Source organism: Microtus pennsylvanicus, chromosome 13, assembly GCF_037038515.1.
Source record: "Microtus pennsylvanicus isolate mMicPen1 chromosome 13, mMicPen1.hap1, whole genome shotgun sequence".
NCBI classification, from domain to species: domain Eukaryota; kingdom Metazoa; phylum Chordata; class Mammalia; order Rodentia; family Cricetidae; genus Microtus; species Microtus pennsylvanicus.
Window position 1 is genome coordinate 74365141 of NC_134591.1, and position 22714 is coordinate 74387854.

Sequence of the window (22714 nt, forward strand, 5' to 3'; positions counted from 1 at the left end):
AAGTGGCAACTTTTTCTAATGGGAAAAAAAACCTACTATGTAACTCGAATTGTTACATGATGAAGCATATTCTAAGACTTCCCACACTACCTGCTTCCTCCTTGTCCAAACAAAAGCCCATTTAATGTGGGATTCCCCTCTGTATGCTGTGGATATGTCTTATTATCATTGGTTAATGAATAAAACTGTTTCAGACAATGGCCTAACAGAGCAAAGCCAGGCAAGAAATCTGAACAGAGATATAGAGAGAAAGCAGGTAGAGACAAGGAGATGCCATGTAGCTGCCGAAGGAGAAAGACCCAGAACCTTTCTGGTAAGTCACAGCCTCGTGGCAATCCACAGATTAACAGAAATGGGTTAATTCAAGGTGTAAGAGAAATATGCTTGAGTCATTGGCCGAACAGTGTTGTAATTAATATAGCTTCAGTGTGTTTATTTGGGTCCAGGAGGCCAAGAGAAAAAGAGCAGCCTCCACCTACAAATGGAGTCCATATATTTGGGGCTAATATGCATGGCCAGCAACACACTTCGGGTTCCGGTGCTTGTGTGCCCACTCAGGGTTAGGAGGGAAGTAGCTGAGAGCATGCTTGCCACTAAGCACCCCTGCCTGGGCAAGCAGCTGAACTGGGTCTGCTAGGTGTACACAGGCATAAATGCATGGTGGATTCCCTCTACCATACACGAAGACACGTCCAGGCCATGCAGCACACTACATGATAGATTTAGCTTTTACTCAGACAAAAGGAGTTTATGTGCTGCATGTTCCTTTCCAGAGTTGAGGTGATGAGCGTGGCTCCTACCCAGTGGTCCCAGAGCTGATGTACGGTACCTCTATTGAAAGGCTGAGGGAGGCAGAGTCAGCATCCAGGACCACTGCAACCACACTTCTTACCATTTTAAAATGCTCCTTGTCAGAAAAGATGTGCAATAAAGACAGATTCAGACAAAATTAACCTCTGAACGGGTCATAGTATGTTTTTTAAAAAGTACATAGACTTGGGAGAGAGAAGAAAAAGAGTATAGAAAGGAGTAAAGAAAAATAAGCTATGTAAAGATGGAAAATATACAAAGTCTGGAATCTGTATATTATTGTGTTTTCTTTGAATTTTTTGACTACAGAGACACATTTGATTCTGGGAGTTGCTAAGTTAAACCAACATAAAGGTATCTTGACTGCAAAACTTAAGTCTAAGGGTATGTTGCTTTGGAAAAGAGGTTCTGCTTTTGTTTCCACAAAAGATGAGAACCTGTAGATTCCTTCCAGGCTAATGTGGTTTGACGGAACAAGACCCCCTGAAAGTTCTCTGTAAATCCTAAAAATACTTTGCTCAACAAAAGGCAGGAAGCAGTTTAGAGAAAATTACACCCAAATTTCCAAAATGATTGTTTATAAATGTTTTATTTGTTTTCATTTAAAGGGGAATATTATATAGAGATAAGTACTTTACATTGGTATGGACTTTGGTGTATTGATACAAATTTAAGGTCAATTTAGTTATATGCATATTTCTATTCTTCTTTAAGGCATTGTATTTGTACAGTTCATTTAAAAATGCAATATATAATTTAAAAATACAGCTTAGTAAATAGTAATTTATAATAAACTCTTAGTCATGTTAGGTTTTCCAGATATGTAGAGATATATTTCAGTTAGATAAATAATCTTCAATGCTTCAAAGACCTACAGAATTGGCATTTAAAATGTTTTAAGAACTTAGACTTTTCTGGACAGTGAGACATGTCTGCTTTTGGCAGCACCAATTACTTCAAGAGGAAGATGGGCATCGAAAAGGGTCCTTATGGAGTTTGTTAGCCATTTGGGCAAGAAACTGCTCTTGCCTGGACTGTTTAATGGTATGCTGTATAAACTGGACATGCAGGACCCACAAAAAATGACTGCTGAACTTTCCAAAAGATGGGATGGTCCTTCAGTGTTCCCACTTCACAGAAAAAAATGTCAGACATTCTGCAGGATACAGAAGAAAGTGACAAACTAACTAACAAGATAAACCAAATTGTCTGCTTCATGGAAAAGTCTGCCAGATACTATGGACCAATAGGCTAAAGATGGATGCCCCAATGTGACAGAAGAACTTTGGGTGACTGTCCAGACAGCAAAATGTCTCTTTGTCAATTCTAGAGTTTTGAAAGTGTTTGAAAAGTAAACACTTCCTGTTTACTTAGGTAATATTAAATCCTTCTGGGGTCATTGAAGAGTTGAAGACATATAGTTTTCTTTGTTATGACAAAAGATAAATTAGACATAAAACTTTTGACTCACAAAGATAGGATAAAGTATTTTCCTTAATTTGCCAAATGTAACTGGACTAAATATTGTAGCTATAATTCTTGCTTGATAACTGTTTTGTATATGTAATTTTACAATGTTAAAGTTAAAACCTTTTTAATTAGACAGGAAAGGGGAGATGATGTGGGATGTCCTTCTGTATATGTGGTTGTTTTATTGGTTTTGGTCAATGGCTTAGCAGAGTAAAGCCGGGCAGGAAATCTGAATAGAGATAGAGAGAGAGAGTACATGGAGTCAAGGAGATGTCACGTAGCCACCGAAGAAACAAGAAGTAACAAACCACAAGCCTCGTGGTAAAACATAAAATAATAGAAATGGGATAATTTAAGATGTAAGAGTTAGTTAATAAGAAGCCCAAGCTAATAGGCCAAACAATGTTATAATTAACAGAGTTTCTGTGAGATTATTCAGGTCTGAGCGGCCATGAAACAAAAGAGCAGTATCTACCTACACCCGCTGATCATTTCTTGTTGGAAAATATAAGGATCTTAACACCTTTTATTAAAAGTTCACTACATACTTATGTTCAAGGGACTCCCTTCTCTGTCACTTCTAATCCTAAAACCGCTAAAAAACACATCCTTTTTTTTCTTTTTCCCTCCTGATTCCCAACATGATAAATTACATACCTAAAACTTCAAAACCCAGGGAGATGGATCTGTAGGTAAAGGCACTTACTGCCAAGCCTGACCTCAGTTCAATTCCTAGAACACATGTGAACAGAAAGACCCAATCCCTCCAGTTGTCTTGACCTATACACACACACACACACACACACACACACACAGAGGCATGCATGCACCCACACATAAATATACACAAATAACATAAATAAGCGTACCTTTTTAAAACAACATTGCGCAGTATCAAGGCTATTACAAGCCCAACAGACTACCCAGCTGATTTTTTAGTATATGTATATATGTAGTGTGTGTGTCAGGGGTGTACACACATGTTCGCATGTGAGGGGCACAGCTGTGTGCAAGTGTCTGTAAACTTGTGTGCACGTTTATGCGGAGGCCAATGGGTTGACATCAGGTATCTCCTCAATGGCTCTCCACTTTATTTACTCAGTCAGGATCTCTCACTGGGCCCAGAACTTGCTGACTCAGCTAGTCTACATAGCTGGTTGCCCTGGGATCCCACTCAACCGCCTGAATGCTGAGATTATAGACAGGGAAGCCACTATTTGTATATGGGTGCTGGGAATCCAAACTCCAGTCCTTACATGTTTGCAGAGAGTGTTTTATCCACTGATGCCATCTCCCCAGCCTTCCTGGTTTTCTAGGTTAAATTCTCTCTAAAATATGCTAAAGTAAAGGCATGTACAGTAGTGTGTGCCTGTCACCCTAGCTACACAGGAAACCAGGTAGGAGGATCACTCTTGAGTCTAGCAGGTAAAGACAAGCTTGAACAACCTAGCAAGACCCTATCTCTAACAACACCAAAAGGGAGACTTGGGCAGTCTCTCTACAAGTATCACTGTGTACTGAACTGAACAGCCCCTGGCCTGAGCCTGTCTTTCATTATAGGCATTTAGCACTACCCTGGCCCATCAATGCCAGGGGTGCCACAATCATTTTCACAACTTAAAACCTGCATACCTTCCCAAACACAAGCTAAGGAGCTGAGAACAAGGGTCTGTAGGAATCACGTGACTAGTGGAATAGAAGCACATGTGCTATCTGTAGCAATGACAAAGTCCAAACACTACTCTGAAGTAACTTTCTTAAGGATCCACCAGCACTGCTCAAAAACCCCAAAGCCCTGGCAGTACTTTGACCTTAGCACTGACTGCGAAAGCACCACTTCCACATTCCCGCTTAGCTAATGTATGGCATCTCAGAGGCAAAGTTTATCCACAAGAGATCCACAATGGATCCTGTCAGTGCAGAGGCAGGGAAGAATCTTCTCACACATCTTCAAAACCATTCCAGCACAGGGTGGTGGTGGCACACACTTTAAATCCCAGCACTTGGGAGGTAGAGGCAGGTGGATCTCTGTGAGTTCAAGGCCAGCCCGGTCTACAGAGCTAGTTCCAGGACAGTCAGAGTGTGTTACACAGAGAAACCATGTCTCAAAAAAAAACAAAAACAAACCAAAAAAAAAAAAATCCAGCAAATGCTTTTTTGTAACTTTTTTAAGATTTAGTTTGTATGTATGTACACCACACGAATGCCTGGTGCCCACAGAGGTTAGAAGCAGGCACTGGATATTTCCTGCAAGTGGAGTTAGATCAGGCTGTGAGCTACTACGTAGGTGCTGGGAACCAACCTCTGTCCTTCATAAGAACAAGGGCGCTGAACTGCTGAGCCGGCTCTCCAGGCCCGCAAATTCTTTTTTAATACTAAAAGCTTCAGTGTTTCTGACTTTCTACATACTACTACATACTGTAAAGAGGTAGAAAAAGTACAGTAGACAGATGCCTTGGTCTGAGCCTGTGAATCAGTCAGTCACAAATAGCAGGGACCACTGAAAAGGCACACACTTCAGCTCCACCTTGTGTTTCTAAAGTTCTAATCACATGCATGCACTTATTTCCTTCTTAGATTTATTTATTTTGCTTTAGGAACATGGGTGTTCTGTCTGAATAAATAAATGTGTGTACATATATATATATACACTCATACATCATGTAGGTGCCTGGTGTCCACAGAGATCAGAAAAAATGTCCAATCCTTTAAAGCTGGAGTTACGGGTGGTTGTGAGCCACCACCATATGGGTGTTGGGAGCTAAATCTGGGTCCTCTGAAAAAGCAACAAGTGATATTGATCACCAAACCATCTCTCCAGCAACTTTTTTTAAAAACAGTATCTGGTCTGGGCTACAAGAGACAAGATACATATTTAAAAAAAAAAAAAAAACCTATCCTCCTACTTCTGCCATTGGAGAATTGGGATTATAGCGTATGCTGCCCTGCCTAGCTTATAAAGTGCTAGGGATAAAACCCAGGACTTCCGGCATGCTAGGCAAAGAACTTGAACACATCCAACTATACTTTTCAAAGTACTACTTTCAAATTCCAGAGCAAATCATCCTTACCAATATTAACTTGTTAATATATAAAGGTGACTTGAGTATTAAGGTTCAGTAGCAAAAAAACTAAACTAAAAATTACTGGTCTCTCACAGTAACAAAACAATCTGAACAACTGGCAACACGTTCCAGGGACCTGAAAATGGAGTGACAAGTGACATTCCAGCCCCTGGGTGTGCACAGACTCATAGGCACTCAGCGTCTTCTGCAACAGAGCAGAGTCTACCTAAGGACAGACACACCAGCACAAACCAAACATGTGACACTGCTTATGCTAACTTTGTGCACATCTGCAAACTTAGGAGTTTTACAAAGCCAGAGGAAAAGCAATCATTTTTAAAAACTCAAAGTCTAGAAGAAAGGAAAAATGATCAAAGTGTGTTCACCCACAAATCCCTCGTTGTAGTTATTTCTGGGTCGCTTTAGCTCTTTGGTTCTTATTTGAAAACTACGGTAACTTCAAGGCTGTCACTTTTAAATTGCATTCATTTACTGCATGTGTGTGCTTGCCACTGTGTGCATGTAGGGGTCAGAGGACAACCTGCGGGAGTCAGTAGATTCTTTCCTTCCAGAAACTTCCAGGGACCAAAGTTCAGTCATCTGGCTTGCTGGCAAATGCCCTTACTTGCTAGGCCATCTCACTGGCCTAATTTTTCCCACATTGTAACATCAAGAATCAGTAGCGATTACTGAGTTGTAAGACTCCGGAAGCTCGTAGACAAAGAATAAAACAGACATCAGCACAGGAGCCAGCATGCTGTGCCAGAGTTAGACCAAAATGCAATGAAGACAGATAAGGTGCAAGGAACTAAAACGCTGTTAGAGCTAGGCTAGAACTGCAATAAACACAGACAAGGTAGGACAAGGGAAAGGTCTGGAAACAGCATTTTGTGAAAGGAGTCTCACAAGTCTAATAATAACAAATTATTATAAAAATAGTCTAATCCCTACAAAGTAAGCATCATGGCAGCAAACAATATGGAGACGGAGCTTTCAGCCTAGCAGATTTCCTAACTGGTTTACTCTGACCAAAACACTCTCACAACCCAGAAACTTAAAAATGAAAAATTAAAATCATGCTGACTTCTCAAAACCAGATTTTATCAATTTACAAACACCACCAGAATCGTCAGGATCCCTACCAGGAGGGTGGCACCAGCAGGCCACGCCGGAAACAGGCACTGCTCACACTACACCTGCTCAGAAAAAAACACGTCCATCTTCCTTTCCCAAAATAATATAATTTCACAAATCACTTAAGTTTCACCCTAAAAATCCAAAGCCCCAATTTTTCCTTGAAGAGAGAAATTATATGAGTGGCTTGTTGATGGCATGTTTGCAGAGCATGTGCAAAGCTGCAGTGCTGCCAAAACAGAGAAGAAAATGCAGGCAGTATTACCAGGTTACATAAACTGCAGCAGGAACTCTACTGAAATGTGTAGCGCTTTAAGAACAGGGAGACCTGTGTGTTTGTGTGTAGATCACGAAAGCAGGAAGACTGAGCAAAATCTGACTCACTGGGTGTGGCCTCTGCTGAAACCTGTCTCTCCCCCTCCCCAGGACTTCCACCCAATACCAAAGAGAGAGGTGGTAGAGATCACAGAGACAGCAGCAGATCCCTCGCTCAGCCTACAGAGGCTCAGGGACAGGCTGGTAACAGAGAGCCCTCAAGTGTTCTCACACTGCAGCACACTGATTTCCATCACGTGGCCCAGAGCATCAGCAACTGCCCCAGGCTCCAGATCCCTCAATGTGTACAGCAGAGTATTCTGAGACACAAACCTGATTTAGGACATGGGGTTTAGAGAGCTGATACAGGTGAACACCGTTTCCATGCAGCAGACTGAAAACCCCGGCCTCCTCTTCCCAGAGCCACAGACACAAATGAGAAAATGGGGCTGATTAAGAGCTCTGTTGAAAATATGTAAGTTACAGAGCTCTGAGGTCAACAGCCCTCGACTCTAGAGGGCCTTAAACAATTAAACACCATCATATTAAAATGTCAAGTAAGAGACCAGTTGACATCCTAAGAAAGTAATATAAATCTGCATTTAGACTGCAGGCACCCAGGGGCTTTCCAACCAAATGGAATTTTTTACTCTACAACAGTGGTTCTTATCCGGTAGGGTAATGACCCCTTTGGGGGTTAAATGACCCCTTCACCGTGGTGACCTAAGACCATCCAAAAACACAAATACTTATATTACAATACATAACAGTAGCAAAATTACAGTTATGAAGTAGCAACAAAAAATAATTTTATGGTGGGGTCACCACAACATGAGTAACTGTATTAAAGGGTGGCAGCATTTCATATGAAGGTTGAGATCCGCTGCTTTAAAACAAAAGGGGCTGGATAAATGACTCAACTGAAAAAGTGCTTGCTGAGTAAGTATGGGAACCTCAGTTCAATTCTTAGTACTCTTGTAAAAAAAAGCCAGGTGCCACAGCACACATACTTATAATCCAGTGCCGACACATGAGGGGCCTGGGTACTTGCTGGCCAGCCTGCCTCCTCGATCAGCAAGTTCCTGTAAGTGAGAGACCTTCTCTCGAAATATAAAGTGGGCTGAGGAAATGGCTCAATGAGTAAAATACTTACTTGTCATGCAGATGTGAGGACCTGAGTTTGAATTCCTAGAACCCATTGGGCACAATAGCTAGCATGCTTGTCTGTAATCCCTGCTCAGAGACAGGGCGTGGAGATAGATTGAGTCCTGGGAAGCTCACGAGCCAGCTAGCCTGGCATACACAGCAACGAATAAGAAATCCTGCCTCAGACAAGGTAGAAGGTGAGGACCAACACCAAAGTTGTCCTCTCACTTCCTTCTGTGCCCACGTGCATACACTCACGAACACAAGCGTGCACGCACGCACACACACACACAAATAAAAAATAAAGAAAGTAGGTAAAAGCAATTACAAGATGTGCTGGGGCAAAGATGGTGCAGAAAATGTGGGCATGACCAACTGATGACTGGCCCAGCTGGAGATACTTATCCTAAGAGGAAGCTTACCCTAGAGACCTAGGAGAGAACCAAATACAACTGGCAAAAGTCAATGAAATGATTCCTGATGATATTCTGCTATATTCATAGACTGGTGCCTCAGTCAACTGTTATCAGAGGCTTACCCAGCAACCGATGGAACCACAAGTAGAGACCCACAGCCAAATATTAGGGGGAACTTGAGGAATCCTGTGAGAGGGGGAAAATGGATTGTAGGAGCCAGCAGGATCAAGAGCACACAAGTAAATTCACTGAATCTACTAACCTGGCTCACAGGAGCTCAAAGAGACTGAATCAACACCAACCAGGAAGCCTGCATGAGACTGACCTGGGCCCTCTGCATATATGCTACAGCTCTGTAGCTTGATCTCTGCGGGAGACTCCTAAGTGAGAGCGGGGCTGTCTCTGATTCCACTACCTGCTTTTAAGACCCACCCCTCCTACCAGATTGCTTCATTTGGCCTTAAGAGAATAGGAGGTTCCTAGTCTCACTGTAGCTTGATATACCATGCCTGGTTGATATCCATGGGAGGCTCACCAGTATCTAAAGAGAAACAGAGGATGGGGGGAGGGGCGCTGAGAGCAAAACAGGTAGGGAGAACTTTGGAGTACTTGCCTAGCATGTATGAAATAATGGGTCCAAACCCCAGCACTGTAGAGGGGAAAAAGGTCCTAGCACCCATTAACAGAGCTAAGCTTAGAGATAAATGTTGGCCATTGTAGATTATCATCTGCCGTGGAGAGTAAAGACATCTATTAGTATTCTCCCTTATTCCCTTCATCATATACCTAGGGCAGACGTCACTGGACATGGGATTTCCTCCGCCATGGGTGTCAAGCCTACTATACTATGAGTCATCTTATCTCTCGCTGTAGCAGCAGAAATCCCCTCACTGCACCAAGAACAAGACCAGTGTCAGTTTTCCTGGGAGAGATAATCCTATCCCACCAAAACATCCTTGAACCAAAATTTTCCTTATTTTAACGACTAATTGTCAAAAAAAAAAACTGCAGATGTAAAGATCAGCACAGAGGCGGGAACAGGGCAGGAGCACCCGTGCTTTCTCCTCAAACCCTGTGCTCTGCCTGGGGCCACTACAAATCCAGAGTTACAAGGGTCCCAAAGGACTGCGACCCACTGCCGACTGCACATCCTGCAAAACGGCACCAGCATAAGGAAGTTTCAACTAAAAGATTCCTGACATTTTGTTAGTTGTATAAAAAGTTGTAATTATTGGAAAAGGAAGTAAAATCAATTCTTCACAAACCCTCAAAAGACAAGCTTCATGAAGAATGTCTAAAGTGAATCTAACTCATTCCAGTTACCCTACGAAGTCTCAGCTGATTGCCTCGAGTGACTTTTCCCACGAGAGTTCCCAATACAGCACTGCCTTTATAGTTAAACACTGAAGAGTAAGAGATATTCAGGACTCCCGCTAAGAGTTGCAACATGAACATGGTGAGTATGTCACCCCAGTGCAAATTTAACTCAGAGACTCCCAAAGGTTTCATCTTCTCACGCTTCGGAGGCAGCTTGCAGCTCTCAAGGTTTTTCCACACACTGAGGAACACAAGAAAACTAATCGTGGACAGAACTCAGACCCACAATGGGTTTCCTGAGACTACAGGTGAGAAGCCGAGAACTGTGACCTACACCGGCCACTGCTGCTGCTGGCACTGTGCTTGATCACGCTGCTGGCCACATGGACATCACAGGATTCATGTCACTTCAGTGAGGGATTTTTCATTTAGGACGGGAGCTAGTTTGTATAATCTGAGTTTTGGGGTTTACACTGTAAATGGGCAACCACTGTTCTCAAGACCACTTAAAAACAGTAGCAATACCTTCGGTCTACAAAGTGAATACAATGATCTACAGTTTAAGAATTGAATACACAGGAGTTGTTTTGTTGTTGTTACTGTTTTAAGATAGGTACGTTTCCTCAAAATAACTTACCAGGCTGGCCTTGAACTCACAAAGAGCCACCTGCCTCTGCCTCCCAAGTGCTGGCATTAAAGGCCATCACCAGCTGGCAATAGTTCTCAATTCCACATAAAAGTAAATGTCTAGGAGTTGATGATAAAAACATGAAATCTCTTGATATTGGTCGGCTATGTTCAGTACAATAGTGCCCTGCATGCAAAGGTATAGAAAGAAAGAACAAAAAAGATGAGGACAGTTCTAGGGGGCTTTGCATTCCAGGGCAAATCTGAACTTGACCTTGTGGTACGCGTCCTAGTTTGCTTTCTGTTGCTGATCAAAAGCAACTTGGGGACAAAAGGAGTCATTCCATCTTACGCTTCTGCCCGTCACTGAGAGAAGTCAGGATAGGAACTTAAACAGAGATCCCATAGGCAAGCTACTTACTGCCTTGCTCAGCCTACTTTCTTATACAACCCAGGACCACCCTCGCAGGGCTGGCACTGTCCACAGTGGACTGGACCCTCCCACATCAATTAACAATCAAGAGAGTCCCCCCACACACGCCCACACAACAGTCTGGCAGAGATACTTTCTCAGATGACATTCCCAGATGTCCCTAGCTTGAGTCAAGGCAACAAAAAACAACCCAGCACAGTAGGGCTCTCCAGATACTGTTGCCCTCTCAGCCTGCTCCCAAGCCCTGGAGGTCTGTCTGCAGGCTAAGTCAGAAGCGGGATTGCTGAAAAGCAAAGGCCACGTCACCTGGAGGAGGACAGATGGTCTCAGGACAGTCTGTTAGGAAGGCCTTATTCACCTGGGAGGAGCAACGGAGCCTTTCTGACTGAGGAGACACCATAAACAAAATATAGTCTGATATTTAAGGAAAATTTACGCAAAGAGACCAAAGCTAATAAGCTAGAAGAGCCTGAATCACACAAGATAACTGAAAAGACACACACACACAAAAGTCTCCACACTACAGTTTACAGGAAACAAGAGATGGCGGAAATAATCTAGAGTGTGGAAAGAAGGTGACTAACAGGGAGGCTGTGAAGACACTGAAAAACACAGCAGTCGGGAACAGGGATGGACTGAAGCGGAAAGTGCTGAGGGTGAGCTCCATGTCGGCATCTGATGCTCCGAAGAGGGCAGGCATTCCAAAGAAAGCTACACCAGTCAGAGGAGAAAACTGGTCTCCTTGCAGACTGGCATGGAGGTCAGAGATAGAGTTGCAGAGATTTTTAGGCTCACTGGGGTGCCTCGAGAAAGAGGACTGCCAAGAGAGAAAATGTCCGTAGGGAGAAGACATGGATTTGACTCTGTGGGAAGCATGGAGATGAGTGGAACAGTTGCCTCTTGTGTTATGTCCGGGGTGTGTGTGTGTGTGTGTGTGTGTGTGTGTGTGTAGGGTGGGGGATCGAAAAGCCTAAGGACAATTTTCTCAACAACGTCGCATTATCTCTCAAGACACACTGCACTGGAATATCTAAGGAAAATGTTGGTTTTCAAAAGCAATAATGTTGGTTTTTCAAAAACAATAAACTTCTTGCATCTTTTAAAGTGTTCTTTTTTTTTGGGGGGGGGGGGGGGTTCGAGACAGGGTTTCTCTGTAGCTTTGGAGCCTGGCCTGGAACTAGCTCTTGTAGACCAGATTGGCCTCAAACAGAGATGTGCCTGCCTCTTCCTCCCGAGTGCTGGGATTAAAGGTCCGGGTTTTAAAGTGTTCTTATATCACTGTGTGTGTGTGTGTGTGTGTGTGTGTGTGTGTGTGTGTGTGTAGGCATCATAGGTTAAAGGACAACCCCTGGGTTAATCCTTTCTACTACTGGGTCCTGGAGCCTTAACATGCTGAGCCATCTTACTGGCCCTGCTTGCGGATTCTTTACCTATTCAGCTCAAAATATCCCAGTGGGGGGGTGGGTATTATCTGTCCCCCACAAACATTAAGAAGAGAAAAGAAAGCTGGGCTGGGGTGGTGCACACCTTTAATCCCAATACTTGGGAAGCAGAAGCAGGCGTATCTCTATGAGTTCGAGGCCAGCCTGGCCTGTAAGAGCTAGCTAGCTCCAGGACAGGTTCCAAAGCTACATAGAAAACAGAGCTATATGCAGACAATATCCCCATATCTTCTAATGTGGGAGCAGGGCTTCACAATTAAGCATCTAAATTTACCCCCACGAGCCTTCCTTTTCAAAACCTCTATCTTGCAAGCCAAGACTTGTCGAATTATGGCAAAGTCTTTAAGCCTCAGAGAACCAATTTAAATGTCATTTTTATGGTCTCCAAAATATGCTTAATATACATTGTCTGGATACAGTCTTAAGAAACATACAGAATCCCAGCACTCGGGAGGCAGAGGCAGGCGGATCTCTGTGAGTTCGAGACCAGCCTGGTCTACAGAGCTAGTTCCAGGACAGGCTCCACAGCCACAGAGAAACTCTGTCTCAAAAAAAAAAAGAAAGAAAGAAAGAAACATACAGAATTCATGCTCAAGTACATACAGGTTTGGGAAACCTCACAATTCTTTTCCAATTTTGAAAGTATCATTTAAATTAATTTCCCATGAGACACTCTTAGAAAACCTACATGTAAGTACATATAAAATATGTAGGTTTTACCAATTTCCAGATGGGCTGCCCACAGTAATCAAGCTAACGTTTCCATTTAGCTTTACATATTTCGGACATACTGTGCCAAGAAGTAATTCAGCTCTTTTAAAGCAAAGCCTAATATGATTTATTGCAAGGATTACAAAATATTCTTTTCACCAAAATAGTTGGAAAATATAGATTCAATAAAACTTTTTTATTGCACATTCCAGGGGCAAGAAATGAGAACATAGTATAGGTATGACATGAACCAAGATCCGAAGAACTACTACTTACATAGTATAATTAAGGAAAAAATAAGCATTTATCATTGTAGTAACCAGGCGGACTATATACAATGCCTCTAACTCATTCTTGAAGGAGGTGGAGAAGAAGACCATTCCCTTTAAGAAAAAAATACTTAAATGATACATGTATTCACTGCACTGGAATTTTTCAGATATTTCTGTAATTCAGAAAAACCATTCATTACTAATTACAGCTCCAAAGGCAGGGGTTTTTTTTCATATATTTTATTTAATGGTGCATTCTGATTAAATATCATTTCACAACCAAAAATAAATAAATAAAAGAGAACCACAAGCAATACAATTTTGACTTAGAATGATTAAGAATAAAGATTTGGAGACATATTTTCTCCCCCAGTGGAAAGTGCATTAATGACACATTTCCCATGAAGATCAATTACCTATTATTAAAATGTAATGCACTGGTGTCAGGTAAGCATTCCAAAAGAAAGCTTTTCTTCCTTAGGACAAGTTTCTGTGCATAACCCACACTGGTTGGGTTTTTTTTTGGTTTTTTTGTTTGTTTGTTTTTAAGGAAAGGAAAAAAAGGAGATTTTAGAAAAAGCACAATTTGGCTTTCATTATCAATCTTCAAGGAGTTGCTTCAAGTCTCATTTTCTAGAAGAAAAGAGTTATTTCTGTGCTATTCAGCATAATAGACCAAATGCTTAAATTATTCACCATCCATCAACTCTATGCAAATTTATTTAAATTTCATAATAATTTAATCTGCATACTGGGACTGCCAATCCCATGTCATGAAAACTTCATAATCTCCAGGCTATCTCACACTACCATATCTCTTGCCACGAAACGATGCCAATATTCAACTGCAGAGAGTGAGCTGCTCTGTAATCACAAAAGCCGACGCTGAAAGGAATTTGGATAGGAAGCCCATTCCCTCCTTCAAGGTATAAACCATAGCATCTATTCTTAGAGCTCTTTGAAAAGCCTTAACTGCTGCCATGATTCAACCACCCAGCAAAGGAACTGTCAGTCAATGAGGTAGTTGAGAATCGTGCAATTTTTGTCTCCCCAATGGACACCTGGCAATGTCTGGTGACTTACTTCATGGCTTGTCACAACTGAGGGAGGAACCACTGGCACTTTATGGGGTGGGTTTGCTGCTAAGCATTCCATCATGGACAAGAGAGATACCTCCAACAAAGACACAGTAAAAAACACAGTCCAAATGTCAACAGTACAGTAGCTGAGAAATAAAGTTTTATTGGAACTAAATATGCTATCCCTACTAACAGACTCAGTAGCTTTCCCCAGCCCGCTCTATGAAAACCATGTTTTATAGTTCTAACTAAAAATTCCTAATTTCAAAAGGCAAGCATGAGGCCACGACACCAGGCACTGTAATTGCTGAGCGCCAGCACACAAATTATGAAGGCACTAAATACACGTCAGCAGGAGCAGAAGCCACGCTCAGCAGGTACTTTCCCCTTCATACCCAGAAGTCCCTGTAGATGATCTCTACATGCAGGTTTGACATATCCTCCTCAATGTCCACATACTCTGTCGTTTTCTAGAGAATCCTGCAGATTTGCTGCTGGGCTTTCTTCCCCTGGTACATGTATTAAAACTAACATGGAGCTAGTCAAAAGACAGTAAATAATCCAAGGTGCTTTCCACTCTGGCAACTGTGATTTAACAGACCCTGAAAGGTGTCTGAGTCAGATCTAAACTTGAAAAGATAGCAGCATTCTGAAGAAATAGTCCCATGAATAAATAAGTAACCAATGTAAAATAATCATCAAAAGAAACTATGTGCACATGCATGTGAGCTACACAGATGCGGCAGAGATAACGGGGAGCTGAAATGGACTATTACTTCTTAGGAAGGTAGCTCAAACAAAAACGTGTAGACAGATGCTAAAAGGCAGATTTTTTTCAGTTTTCACATCTTAGGTAACTACAGAATTTTAAAGTTCATCATAGAGAAAAAACATACAAATTTTAATGAAAAGAAAATGTCAGGCTTTAGAAGCCTTACAGATCAATGTGGAATTGGTTGATAAATGACAGCCCGTCCACATATCAGACAGCCATTAAACATCAAAATGAAGAACAGTTAAAGACAGATACGCACTTACAACAGCATCATGGAAGCCAAGCTACACCAATACACACAACATATCAATTCTGTATAAAATGTAATACAGACACGAATGCTTCTATAAATGAATATGTGTGCATAAAGAAATGCAAGCAGGCACACCATGAGGGGCTGGTGACAATCTGCTACAATGTTAACAATGGCTATCTGTGGAGGCGGAAGGTTATGCCTGGTTTCTATTCCTTCTTTGTGCTTTTCTCTGTTTTCCAACTGTCTTACAGTGAGACTACTTTGCTGTTTTGTGCTTACAGATCCAATACATTATTACAAAGTTGCCCCTTAGTATCTTGAGCTCTGTGTAAAAACACAAAACAAACCCAAATGAAGCCAGCTCTTCCATCAACAAACAGCAAACATTGAGCATTGTCGTTCTATCCCTGGGTCTAGGAACTTTCCTAAGTGCATCAACGGCCTAAAACAAAATAATAGATCCCTAAAATAACACCAAATGCAATCGGGTGTTGCTTCCAACAATGGGTTTACAGCTCTATTCCCAGGGCTTGAAAGAAAGGGGACTTACAAAATTATCTATAAAGGTCTTCAAAGCTAAGCTGAAATTTCACATGGGAAAGATTTTTTTTTTAATCGAATAAGGTATTTGTAAGAAAGCCTGGAAGGTAGCAGCTACATTCGGTCTCAAAAACAGAACTCTACAGAGAAGAAAACAACATAATGACTCTTAGTTCCTCCTTAATATCTGGATGCAAACTTCCTATCCCTTTTTTAATACCACCGTGGGCAGGACGGATGATGCCGTAGTCTGCGCTATTGTAGGTAAAAGAACCATTGGTAAATTCCTTTTGCTGTAAAATGTTACTTTAAACAATAATCCCGAAGTAAACAAAAACTTTGAGATACACCTTAAGTCATGCTCTGGAGACATTTTGTTCCAGACAGAAACATTCCAGGGTCTTGCTAAAGGGTTCTAAGGGCAAGGCACTGGGATTCAGCAAAAAGGCAAGTGCATAGGTCAAATACACCCAAACCCTCCAAATATTAAACATGGGGGGTGGGAGGAACCCCATTTCTCCAGGTGCAAATTCTAACTTCGTAGTAAGGGACAACGGGGCTTCCCGGTTCTCGGTGGGATTGTTCCCAATGCTCAAGAGGTCCGACCCAATGGTACCAGGCCGTGGGCTAGTGCTTCACGCGTGGATCGTGGAAGAACACTGACCTGTTAGGTGAATGTCGTGTCTCACTTGTCATCCACAGTCAGAGACATGGTAGACCGATCTTTTGACTAACCGAAATCAGTCACACGTATGTTAGTGCACACCTGTGACACACGCACATACGCACCAGTGGGTCGATGGGAAACACTCACGGGGACCACTGCCAGGTTCACGCCACACAGAAACTATACGGGAAAACACAAAGGCTCGAGGCACAGAACCAAGTCGGGGGATGCTGATGCGCCCAGACACTCGGGCGGGACACAAAAGAGCAGAGCCGAGCTCACAGCCCCGCCGATGGGGACCGCCCGGGGCCCACGTGCGGACCCCGCCAAGCCCGCAAGCCACGCACCCCGACTCTGCCGCGCCGCCACAAAGCGGACCCCAAACTTGCCCGCGGGAGACTCGAGAGCCGCAGGGCGGGAGCCGCGCGGCGCCGCCCGCAGGCGTCGGTCAGCTTTCGCCACCGGTCCCCAGCGGTTCCGTGGAAGCTCGGAGGGGGCGCGTCAGCCCGCCCCGCAGCCCCCTTAGCGCCCGGCCCGGTCGCCCCCGCCGCGGTGGCCCACGCTCCTCACCGACACCGAGCGGCGTCCCCCGAGGCCCGCCCGCCCAGGCTCCGCCGCCCCTCACCAGAAAGCGACGTGCCAGCGCCTCAGCGAGCCCAGAGACGACGACGCCGCCGCCGTCGCTCCGGCGTCCGCGGCCCCGCCGCTGCCATCTTGGCTCCGGCCCGGAAGTGACGTCGCGGGGCGCCCGCCGCCCCGACACCGACCCGAAGCGGAGCTCGTGGCTCGCGACCCCTCGGGGCCCCGACAGGGCTCCGCGGCGTGACCCTGACGGGCTGTATTGGCCTCGCTGTCAATCACTGGTTTACTGTGGACCCCAGAGCGTCACCTCGGAGAGAAGTGTGCGTCGCCATTGCTGGGCCAGGCTGACCACGGAAGAGTTATAGCTGAGGGATTCACAGCTCCTCAGAGAATCCACCACCCTTCACATGGTCAGGGCTGCTGGGCACGGTGGCGCACACTTTAATGCCAAAATTCATTGAGACAGAAGCAGGCAGATTTCTGTGAGTTCAAGGCCAGGCTGATCTGCATAGTGACATCCAGGACCACACCATGAGCTCGCTCGTGTCTCAGGCAAAATAAGAGCAGAAGAAAGGGTCCACTGTGAAGGCCATTCATTATACCTGTCGGGCAAATAGACCACTTCGGTTGTGTGCAAAGGAGCAGGGCAGCCACAGGCACTAAAATGAAACTCCCGCAAGGCAGATGCAACTGGGTGGCTGCGTTCATTCCTTACCAGGGGGCATTTGTCAGCCATGGACCTAGGTGGATGCCAGGGAGCTGTGACACCTCAACCCTTGCCCTTGGAAACTAAGTCAATATTTACAGACAAGGTAGCAAACAGATGTCTGGACTGTGGTGATGGAAAAAGACTGGGTCGAACTAGAGACCGCTTCTGCACATTCCCCAGAAAAGATGTCTGACAGGAACCCAGCTGCCTGCCTATGGATCTAAAGTTGTGGAAAGATGCAGCCAGAGGTGAAGGATACAGGTGTCGCATCTAACCTCTTCCTAACCTCTTCCTGCCTAGCTATTTGGCCATTCAGCTCTTTGTTACACCAGCCACAGCAAATACATCTTCACACCGTGTGCAAATATCCCACCACACAGACAAGTTCATGAAATGTACTTGGAATTTAGAAAACATGTCACTCAACATGGATCTTGGCATACGCTGACTGTAAATAAGGGCAATGTAGCTGACCGTTTCATCAGTATTATTGACAAGTGAAGATAATGTCCCATGTCAAGGTCTTGAAAACGACTGGGTCACCATAGAGACCATGGAAAAGGGAAATAAAACATCAAGGGTTTGCTTATTTCACTCTTCAAGGAAGAGTTTGTAAACCTAAAAAAAAAAAAATGTGTGTGAGCATGTCACTAGAGTATATAGGATTGTGATAGGGGTCACCACTGGACTCTTTACTTGATTAATGCCTTACAACTTAACCCATGCATCAAAACCATCTGAGTCATCTTCTGTGGGAGTAAAAGGGAGACCACCATCTTATCCGCCACCAAACTGCCACAGAAGTCATCATTTTAGAAGAAAACCTATATGCCATGGCCAAAAGGAAAATAGGGGACTATCAAGTCAAAAGTGACATGGTAAAACCAGGGAGCGTCATTCCAGGAGAAGGCTGACAAAGAAGTCAGTGGCTGTCCTTTCTGTCTTTAATCTAAAATGACGATATTATTTTTTTTCCTGGGGCTACTGTTTCAGATTTGATGTCTTAAAACAACAAAAATTTAATCTTTTACAAATGTAGAGGCTGGAGTTCAAAATCAGTATCAATAGGCCAAAGCTAAAGCGTCAGCAGTACCATACTTCCTCTGAGGCCACTAAAGGAGACCGTTTCCTTCTTCTAGCTTCTGGAGACTGCCAACACTCCTTGGCTTGTGACCATGGCACCCAACACTTCAAGGCCAGCATCTTCACACTCTCTGCTCTGCCTTCGTGTCTCTTTCTCTTTTGTAGGTAGTCAGATTTCCCTCTGCTCTTTCTCTAAAAGAAGACGAACAGTTGCCCTGAGGATCCCCAGATAAGACACAGTTCATCTCTTCGTTGCTTAGTCATAGGCACAGAAGTTCCGTACAAGGCAATGCTTGAAAATTCCCAGGATTTAGATGCAGTGTGATGTGAAGGGATGATTATTTAGTCTACCACACTGAGTGTATCTTAGGTATTTCTAAATCAGCCATCATGCACTTTTGATTTGCATATTCTGTTTGGACATGTTTCAATTCTTTAACCTGTGATACTTTTCAGACTGAATAATACTATTGAATCAAAAAAATGCTATCGAGAATGTAGCTTAATTTCATTAGTGATGATTTCCTGTGTGGTATGTTAAGTACTGTTGTTTTCCTCTTCGAAATGGTGAAATGTGTTGCCCATGAATGAGAGAAGGAATTGAGACACCTCCATCACAACTTGTAAAAACCTGAAGCGGTCCTGTAACGCCAGTGCCACTACAAGACAGTACACAAACCGGGAACTGGGCTGGAGACTTAAAATCACATAGGCAGAGACACACAGAGAGAGACACGGACACGGGTCATCCTTGATACAAGAATGCCAATGCCCACTGTATTGTGCTCAGGGGAAGCTTATACAAGGATTCTTGGCCACGTCCAGCTCTGGAAATCTTTCAGCTGCAGGCCCTCCAGCCTGCCATCAAGGTCTCCTGCTCAGAGCAGCTGTAGGCATAGGTGTTTTGCTCAGTTCACTTCAGCAGGCAAAGGGTCCAGGTAGGCAAAGAAAGTCGGAGGGCCAGAGATCTACCGCTCCCAACAGCAACTCACGCCTGTGTGTTAGGAGATGGAAGTGTGAGATGCACTCGCTATTAAAATCTGCAACAGGAACGAAACGTCATGCTGTGCAAGCCACCTGGCCCAGCTCTGCTCAGATTTTGACCTTGTGCGTTAACACGGCAATGCTGCTCAGGGCTCATTCTTCAGGGCAGGATCTCAAAGACCAGAACGATGCCTAAACACAAAATAGATCGTTTTTATAAGGGCTTAAATGGCGTCTCCCTGACTCTCAACATGAATGGACTGAAGCAGATACGTATTAGCCCAGACATTGTATGTTTCTTTTAAAAGCATGTGGTTATAATTAGAACCACAGCAATATTTACAGAATCCCCCCCTCCCAAAAGATTAAAACTTTTATAGCTAAGGTCAGAGAATTCAAACTACTCTTCAGCGGCAGTGCGAGTGAACATCAGACTCCCTGAATGCTGACAGCCCTTGCTCTCTGCTAGGCTCTGCCACTCTGCACGACTTATGCTCGTCAGAGCCAGGTGTGATGAGCTCATGGCCAGCTGTGGGAGCTAAGACCAACAGCGATGAAGACATGGCCCAGCTACTAAAAGAGACCAAGGGGGCTGGAGAGATGGCTCAGTGGTTAAGAGCACTCACTGCTCTTCCAAAGGTCCTGAGTTCAATTCCCAGCACCCACATGGCAGCTCACAACTTTCTGATGGATGCTGTCATCTCATGTGCAGATGTAAGGGTATACAAAGTATTCATCTACGTAAGTAAATCAATGTAAGAAATGAGACCAAGTTTTTAACTTGGACAGTTTGACCCCGTAGGAAGCGACCATCTCATCCGTGGTGCCTGTATATGTGCATAGACACACACTTGAGAGTTAGACCAACAGTCATTGTGTGATATAGCACACACACACACATATATACATACATATATATATATATGTATATATATATGCTCTCAAGCATTAATTCTAGTGTAAATGTTGTCATGGTGGCCAATCCAGCCGCAGTTATCAGCTGTCGTCACATTCAAGAGAACCATGACTTGGAGTAAGTAGGTAAAGGGAACAGTGTGTCTCTGTGTGCATAGAGAGAGCTAGGCCTGATAACAGAAGCCTCCCCCCCTATCTGTTTGGGAGGCTGAAGCAGGAAGATCCTGACAGTTCAAGTGCGTGTTAGGCTCCTGAGTAAGTACAAGGACAGACTGGGCAATCTAGTGAGCCCCTACCTAGCAAGTTCAAGGTCCTAGGTTCAATCCCCAGTGTGGGAAAGAATGAAACAGGAGCTGCATAAAAAAGATGGCGCACATCCTAAATATTGCCCCCCCCACGAACTGTCAGGCAAGAACAGCACTGAAAAGATCAAAGGTGCCATCATAGTAAGTAACCCCAACAATGAGGAACCTGCCTCATAACCTTGCTTGTTCAGATAATGCACTGTTCACCTTAAAAACGACAAAATGGAAACAAAACAAAGTCTCTTTTCTTTTGACGACACGTTATTTTTCAACAGGAAGCAGTTCCTCCTTGGTTTGGTCCCTTTGCCCTTCTTTCTTATCCTCCATCCCTCTGCACATCATTCACCCAAGGAAGCAATGACATCTTAATCACATGAGCAACCAAAAGATGTAAATCTTATTTTCTTGATTATCCTTAGATAAACACGAATAAAGTTAGCCAGGTGATGGTGGCACACACCTTTAATGCCAGCACTCAGGAGGCAATGACAGGCAGATCTCTGAGTTCAAGACCAGCCTGGTCTACAGAACAAGTTCCAGGACAACCAGGGCTATACTGAGACACCCTGTCTCAGGAAAAAAAAAAAAGATGAAGTTCAAAACTAGACATTAGACATCCTGGGGACAAAAGCTGTATTTTCTTGTCCGACAAACACTTGGAACAACACTGTCTCCTAAGAAACCTGCTGCAGCCCCACAATGCAGCTGCTGCTCACAGTAGTGGGACTGAGCTATAAGCAGGGGAAGGAAGTCACCTGTACTGAGTGCCTTCTCTTGACACTGTGTCTTCAGCCTTAACACAGTATTAACTCCTGCAGTTTACGGAAGATGCTGAAGCTGAGCTCATCATAGCCAGACAGCTGGTATCAAGTCAGAGACCGAGTCAGAGACCAAGTCAAGGAACTGTGTGGTGTCCACTGCTCATGCTGCTTCCAGTCCTCAAGGTGCACCAGGGCTCGGGGGACCAGACACCGTCCCAGCTCTGCAAGAATGGGGAAGCAGGGCTAGAGGACTGGACTGAGAAAAGCAGCTTACAACGTAGTCAGAGCTTAGCATTGCAACGCCTGCTCTTGCCGGGCCCTTCAGGACTGACTCCCCACACTGTTTGGGGGGTGGGGGTGGCTTTACGTGTGTATGTGTGTGGTATGTATGTGTCCTTGCATGTGTGAGTTCACGTATGTGCTTGTGGAAGCCAAAGGCTGACATCAGATGTCTTTCTTGATTGCTCTCCACTTTATTAACTAAGGCAGAGTGTCTCACTGAACCGGAAGCTCATAGATCCAGCTAGTATCGTTAGTTAGAAGGTAACCTTGGGATCCCCTGTCTCTACCTCCAGGGCACTGGAATTTTTGGTAAGCAGCCACCCTCACCCACCACTTCCATGCATGCTGGGGATCCAAACTCTCATTTTTCAACTTCTGCAGCAAGTTCTTTATCCTTTGAGTCATCGCTCCTGCCTGCCACAGGTGTTTTGTTTTATTTTGTTTTGTTTGAGACAGGCTCCTTTTGCCCAAGCTGGCCTCGACCTTGCCAAGTGACTGGAGATAACCTTGAGAACTGCTACTACTCTTGCCTCTGCTTCCTGGAATTCTAGGCATGTGCCACCAGACCCAAACCCACAGGCAGGCCCTCTCCCCTGCGAAAAATTAAGCAGTATTTTT

General features: G+C 44.1%; 1 protein-coding gene across 2 annotated transcripts in view; it reads right to left on the reverse strand.

The window, feature by feature from the left end:
- Positions 1–17208, reverse strand: part of Prdm2 (PR/SET domain 2) — a 103127-nt gene extending 85919 nt beyond the window's left edge. The window contains exon 1 of one of the 2 annotated variants that reach the window (XM_075946178.1): positions 17101–17208. The gene's annotated coding sequence lies outside the window, so the exon portion shown is untranslated. The remainder of the gene's footprint in view (positions 1–17100) is intronic. The other variant, XM_075946179.1, reaches the window with a different exon arrangement.
- Between the last annotated feature and the right edge of the window lie 5506 nt (positions 17209–22714).